We start from the raw sequence: 6,867 nt of genomic DNA on the forward strand, positions 1-6,867 counted from the left end.
ACCTCTGCAGACCCTTCTCAGTAGCAGCGAGAGAAGGGCCAGGAGCTCCTCTACCACTTTTCTAACTATTTCCATTCCATTTCTAGGTACCATGATGACACATTGTTCTTGCAGTTGAATCCTGCAAGGGGAAAGTGTGCGCCTTGATCATACTATGTTAGATATTGATCTGTGGGCCAGGTCAGGTGCCCGCAGACAGGAAAGAAAGTTTGGCTTTCTACCTTCATTCCTTTGTGTCGTACCTTTGCTTCATGGTGTCAGAAGGAAATGGAGTTTTCCAAAAAAATAACCCAAGAAAAATCTTCAGAGTTCCTCATTTGTGAACATACTTGTGTGATCCAGGACTTTCAGGAGGTTTCCTGGATGAGGTATTGGAAAGGTGAATGTAGAGCTCTCCAATATCTATGTTGGATATGAAAATATTTAGGTTTTGAAACCTTTTCAGGGACTCAGATGGAAGTCGTTCCATAAATTGAAAGTATGCATTTACCTGCAACATGAGCCGGCAGTGTGCGCTTGCAGCCCAGAAGGCCAACCGTGTCCTGGGCTGCATCAAAAGAGGTGTGACCAGCAGGTCGAGGGAGGGGATCCTGCCCCTCTACTCCGCTCTTGTGAGACCCCCCCTGCAGTGCTGCGTCCAGCTCTGGGGGCCCCAGTACAGCAGAGACATGGAGCTGTTGGAGCGAGTCCAGAGGAGGCCATGAAGCTGATCAGAGGGATGGAGCACCTCTGCTATGAGGACAGGCTGAGAGAGTTGGGGTTGTTCAGCCTGGAGAAGAGAAGGCTCTGAGGAGATCTAATTGTGGCTTACCAGCGTCTGAAGGGGCCTACAGGAAAGCTGGAGAGGGACTGTTTATGAGGGAGTGCAGTGACAGGACAAGGGGGAATGGGTTCAAGCTGAAGGAGGGTCGATTTAGATTAGATGTTAGAAAGAAATTCTTTACTGTTAGAGTGGTGAGGCCCTGGCACAGGGTGCCCAGAGAAGCTGTGGCTGTCCCTGGCTCCCTGGCAGTGGTCAAGGCCAGGTTGGATGGGGCTTTGGGCAACCTGGGCTAGTGGAGGGTGTCCCTGCCCATGGCAGGGGGTGGCACTGGATGGGCTGTGAGGTCCCTTCCAACCCAAACCATTCTATGATTGTATGATTCTATGACCTTTTTTAAAATTTATATAACTCCTGAGATTTATTCTGTTCCCTGTCATCTTTATCCTCCAACTTATTTGTCTTTCATTTCCTTTCAAGAATTAACCAGGATCTGATGAATTTACAGGAAATTATCCATTGCTGACTGGGAGATCTAAGTCTCTGATATCTCTATCACTACAGTGGAGGGACATAACAAGGTATTTTCTCTAGGTACCAGTAGTCCCATTTCCTAAACCAGTAGTGCACTCCTTCTTATTGGCAGTTATAATCATGTTGAAACTGTCAAGTGTTGTTTCCACCTCTTTAATTTTGTTCTTGAACGAAATCCTTCACTTCTTTGTATGCAGAGGCTGCTGTGGCCTGGATCTCATCTTGTCTTCTAGTAACATCTTCCAGATTTGTTTTAAACTGATTAGACACTGCTGAAGAATCAGCTTCTCTCCCCCGGACAGTACAAAGCCAAGTGTTGACAGAGCTGGCTCCTGGCCATCAGCTACGTGATGACGCAGCATCGCATCTTTTGACAGCCCCGATTTCGTTTGGGGCACTCTGAAACGTTCACACACCCCGACGAATTAAAATAAAATAAATTACAGGGTGACAGGAGGCTGCAATTAAAAAAGAAGTGTCAGCTTGACCAGAGAGTTGCTTTAATTAAAGGATGTATTCTGTACACTGGAACAAAGAATCTGAAAGTTATTTCTGCCCTTCTTATGTGGCTGCATTTTCCCTCTGAATTTGGATTTTGAAAAACAGAAAATGATCCTTTTTATTGGGCTACTGAGAGAAATTATGGGGAATGAGCTGAGTGAATTTAAAATTCTCACAGTAGGAGTAGGAAAGGGGGGAAATGCTTGTCCTTCCATAACTAAATAGCTTCCAGTGCAGTTCAGAAACAAGGACGCCCGTTTCTGGTACCCACCTGAGCACAGGGGTGCATTGGAGTCACAAGGATTGCATGTATTGCCACCACCTAGATTCTTTGCTGGATAAACACCAGCATGAGGAGGAAATACAGAAGGCTGCAATAGCAAATACTATTTCTGAGGTTCATTTGTCCCTAAAGGTTAATAAAGCTCATCAAGAAATACATTGAAGTGAAGCAAAGTTAGCTCTAGTATTTGAGCCTTCCCATCACAGTGTCCTAAGAGATGTCCTGTGGTTTGACATGTAATTAATATGTTTATTTATCTTAGCTTACTGCTTTTTTTTTTTTTTTTTTTTTTTCGGCCATCAACATAATAGCCAAATATAAACATTTCATCCTGTTTTGTAAAGAGCCTACGGTCCGTTTTATTTCAACAGTGTTACTTTCCCAGCTCCCACCAGTGGCACAGATTAGATGCCTGAAAAAAAAAAAAAAATCTTCAAAATTTTCTCACCACTTTTGCTTGAAGCTGCGTTATGTTTAAAAACTTGTGGAAAATGTGCCTCTTTTGCCTCCTTCATGTGTCATGGGAACACAAAATGAGGTCTGATCCAGTAGCCCTGCTCGGTGCTGCCTGGCGCTTCTCGGGGGTCCCATAGTCCACCCACGAGATTTTTTCAGTGTGCAGTGTAAAGTTGCACGCTGTTTGCCAGCATCCAAGATCCCAAACACGTGGACAATCAAGCTGACTCAGGTATTAAAAGCTGACAATTTTTCAGACAAACATAACTAATATTTTTGATGTTTATCACGCTAAAACATTAAAATGTCCTCATTACTCTAAATTACATAATTTTTAACTTATGGGATGCTCATGGAATATTTGTAAGAATTATTGGCTTTAGCTTATGCTGTTTGTAACTCAGTTTTTATAGACTTGACTGGCCAGGTATTTTCCACAGTATTGTTTTTGGCTCCTTAACTGGATCCCATCCAAGCTTGCAAAGTGCTTCTACAGAGATAATGGAGCACATTCCAACATCCTGTGAAATGTCGGCTATATATCCCAATGTTAGATGTGCAGTGATAACCTGGGTAGAGCTGCCAGATGCTGTAATTTCTTGCGCGGGAGTACCAAACACCCTGAAGATACTAAGACAATTCTGCCAAAAGAGAGAAAGAAGAAGAAAGGGTAAAAAATAAAAAGGAGAGTGAGCAAGAGAGAGAAAGTGTCCAAGCACTCCTGTGTGCTGCCCAGACCCTGATGCTTACAATGTGGTCTTTACCTCTATTTCTTTATAAGAAAAGTGAATGCAACATTAATTATTCACACCAAAGAATGGTAAGTTAGGTGATGTGAGTAACAAACTTTCATTGTAAAAAGTAAAAAATAATTTTTTTGGGAAATATATAAATCCAGTATTTTAAAAGAAAAAAAAAAAAAAAAAAGAAGGGATACAAATGTAACTCTTATCTGAGTCCAATCAGCTGAGAAAAGCACAATGATAAAATAAGATTTAGCAGAAGCATGAATTGAAAATGGCGAATAATACTTTTTTAAAAGGGGCCTACTGGAATAACTGGGTCTCTGAGGTATTTAATTTGGAATATGTAATCTTCTCCTTTGAGGATATTTGTGAAAGTTGTTCCTGACTGTTCAGAGGTTTCTCTGCTTTTCATTATCTTTTTTTTTCTTCTTCTTCTTTTTTTTTTTTTTTTAACAAGGGCCAGAACTGTATGCATGATTTTCTGTGATATATTCACATGGGAGGTATTCTTGAACTGGCCAAGGACACATCGTTTACAAGAAGGTCCTGTCAAGCATCCAAATGTCTTTGTTGAAGCTTCCATTTTAGATGACCCCACAGAATGTGAGAAAACTTTCTTTTAGAGGAATGGCATCTTCTGGCCAGAGGTATGTCCAGAAAGTCTGCTGTGCTTAACCCGTCACTGAAATGCCCAGCGCAAATGAATTTAAGGGTGGAGGTAGGAATGACATATTCGTGTTTTCTCAAGAAAGATGCCAGGAGAGGACTCAGGCCCTTGCTCTGATTTTTTCCTACACGCAGAACTACCTCTCTCGTAAATAGGATTTCTGAGGTCAGTTCGATGTTTGGGCCCCGCATCCTAGAGAAATCAGAAGAATTTGGGTCATCTTCCTCCCTTGACTTAAAAATAGCTCCAGTTAATGGCATTTGGAAAGTGTATCTCTGAATACAGCCTTCCACTTGTGAAGGGGCAAAGTTTATAATTTTGGGTGGAAACCATGTGAAAGTTAGCTCATTCATCGGGGTTTTGTTTTGACTTTTTTGGATTTGTTCGCACTCAAAAGTCAAAGTGAAACTCGAGGGATGTGAACCCGCTGGAATCAAAACCAAAAAAGCGATGTGCCAGATCTCACATGAACCAAAACCCACTGGTTTCTCACAGTTCTCATCCAAACAAAAATGTACAAATATAAATCAAATATCAAACCAAATATCCTCTTTTGCTCTTTGTAGCTTTCATGGAAACAATGCAGAATATTAAAAAGATCTGCTCAGATTTGCAGCAGCAACTACCAAAATATCCTGTGATCATTTGATAGCTGGCAGTTAATATCCTGATCTATTCTCTTTAGTCAGTAATCCAGTCCTTTCCAACTAACACTCTACGTTGGCATGCACAACATAACCCCTTAACGTCTTCCTCGGTTGTACAATTTCACAGGGAAGACTCTGCGTACAATTCACAGTCCTTTACATTCTTGCTCAAAGAGCAATTACAAGAAAACTGTGAGCAGTGTGATCAGTACAAAGCCAGGATGCTTAGCCAGTATATGACAGGCTGGAGTACTGAGAAAATATTTAATGATATTTTTTCCCTGTGGTTTACCTTGTTTGAGAACATACTATGGCTCAGAAATGAGAGAAGAGGGGAAAAAAAAAAAAAATCAATGTTTTGCAGTACCATCACTCATCATGTACCAAACAGTTTTTAAAGCCATAAAAAAGTGCTAGTCATGGAAGAACAGCAAGGGTTTCATTTGTAACTAAGACACACTTGTTTGTAATAATGTGTGCTTTTAAATGTTGCCAAGTCGCTGAGGCTATCTCTGCTATATGTGATCTTTAAATATGTAAGTGTTAAAAAAAACAAGGTAACGTTAAAAAAAAAAAGTTTGATCAGATGGTTAAAATCCAGTCAAACCAAAGACAACCTGTTTATGACCTTTCTATGCTAAAAGCTAAAAATGTCATTTTTTTCCACAAGATTAATTACCATCACTTTGGGAGTAGTGAGCTGGACATTATTATATGATGTCAATTAATGATTAAAAAAAAGGTGGTTTGCAAATGTAGCACCACAGTCCCTGGTGCATTACATCATTTCTGAAAGATCTTAACACGTGATAAGCAAAGAACATTTTAACCTAAAAGTCTGAGTGTTACAACCTCCTTTTTGTTGTAACACCCTATGCACAACCTTTTGGCCTTGAAGTCACTTGCAATAAAATTAAGAAGTCAAAAAGAAAAGGAAAAATAACCTCTTAGAACGAGAAGACGCCCCCCTGTTCTGCTGTCTAACTGTTAATGCAACAAAATGAGTCACTATATACGTTGGAAAACTTGGTGTTGATCTTAGTATGTGCACTGTTCTCAGCAAGATCCATCATCAAAATCTCCTGCTTGGAGATTGTAAGGTTGCTGTGATTCAGGTATTAGAATCCGTATAACGCAGTTATCTCTGTGAGAGTGCCTTGGAAATTTCATATGCTGAACCAAATCGCTGCTGCACTTGCCCAGGCTCTGCTTTCCCAGATGGGGTGGCAATGATCATTTCTGTGCCTTACTGAATTCACTGAAATATTTAGAAGGGGTTTTACCTATATTTTACAGCTCCTTCTGTCATAACCTTTTTTTTCAGCAAGTTTGATTTCTTTGTCAATAAGGTACGTAACCTGATCCATTTTCCTAGGAGCTCTTCCCCACTTTTAGTATCGAAACACTGTAGAGGTTCCTTTGTAAATGAATGATATGCATTTAAAATACCTTTGTAATAATAAATACCACATGAACATATGTATCAAGCAAAGGATTTCAATTTTGATGACACTTGCTTCTCAAGAACAGACATTCTGGAAGAAAAAAAACGTTGCCAGCCCCAAATTGATTGACATTTGTTTACTTAACTCTCTCTTCTTGAAAGTCTGCACACCTATTTCAACCTTGAACAGTTTCCAACTGTGGTATACTGGAACATTTTTTCATTTATTAAGTTCAGTGTTGCCAACCCAAACAAAGAGTAATCAGTGATGATCCAAGCAGACCAAGCTGTCTAGCACCATACAATGTATCTGCATGCTAATTTTCAAATTCCCTCACATTTCCAGAGAACTAATGGGATCATTTTCATTCTGTTACAGCAACTCAACAGTTACTGAATCACCATCTGTGTTTTCGTTAACCTGAATCAGATATGAATTCTGTTATTGCAAGGTAGAGCAGCTTGTTTAATGATTCTTAATCTTTTCTTTAATTAAATCATGCAGCCAACCTGAAAAATCTATCTTAATGCAAATTAGGAGCTTTTTTGGCATTCGCTTACAGTAATGCACTAATAAGGTTAATTTATGAAGGTTCTCTTCCAGTCTGTACAGATGATATTTGTTCGCTGCATATTTTTAGCATATTGTCCCTTTTTGTAATATTTTAAAAAATAATAATAAAAAAATGGTTATTTTCACTCACACAAAAGAGGGAGGCTGTGATCTGCTTATTGTTTATTAGAAAGTTAGAGCACAGAAAATGAAAATCAGTCTCTGCCTCCTGCAAGTATCAGGCTATGCGGATGCAAAGGCACAATCCGAGGGCCT

The 6,867-nt window shown here is 39.9% G+C and overlaps 1 long non-coding RNA gene across 1 annotated transcript; it reads left to right on the top strand.

Annotated features, from left to right (window-relative positions):
* Positions 1 to 1,271: 1,271 nt before the first annotated feature.
* LOC142602282 (uncharacterized) lies at positions 1,272 to 6,500 on the top strand. Its single transcript, XR_012835947.1, has 3 exons — positions 1,272 to 1,341; positions 3,738 to 3,927; positions 6,418 to 6,500. It is a non-coding gene; the product is annotated as an uncharacterized LOC142602282 (long non-coding RNA).
* Positions 6,501 to 6,867: the final 367 nt, after the last annotated feature.

This window comes from Balearica regulorum, chromosome 6 (assembly GCF_011004875.1).
Source record: "Balearica regulorum gibbericeps isolate bBalReg1 chromosome 6, bBalReg1.pri, whole genome shotgun sequence".
In the NCBI taxonomy this organism is placed as follows: domain Eukaryota; kingdom Metazoa; phylum Chordata; class Aves; order Gruiformes; family Gruidae; genus Balearica; species Balearica regulorum.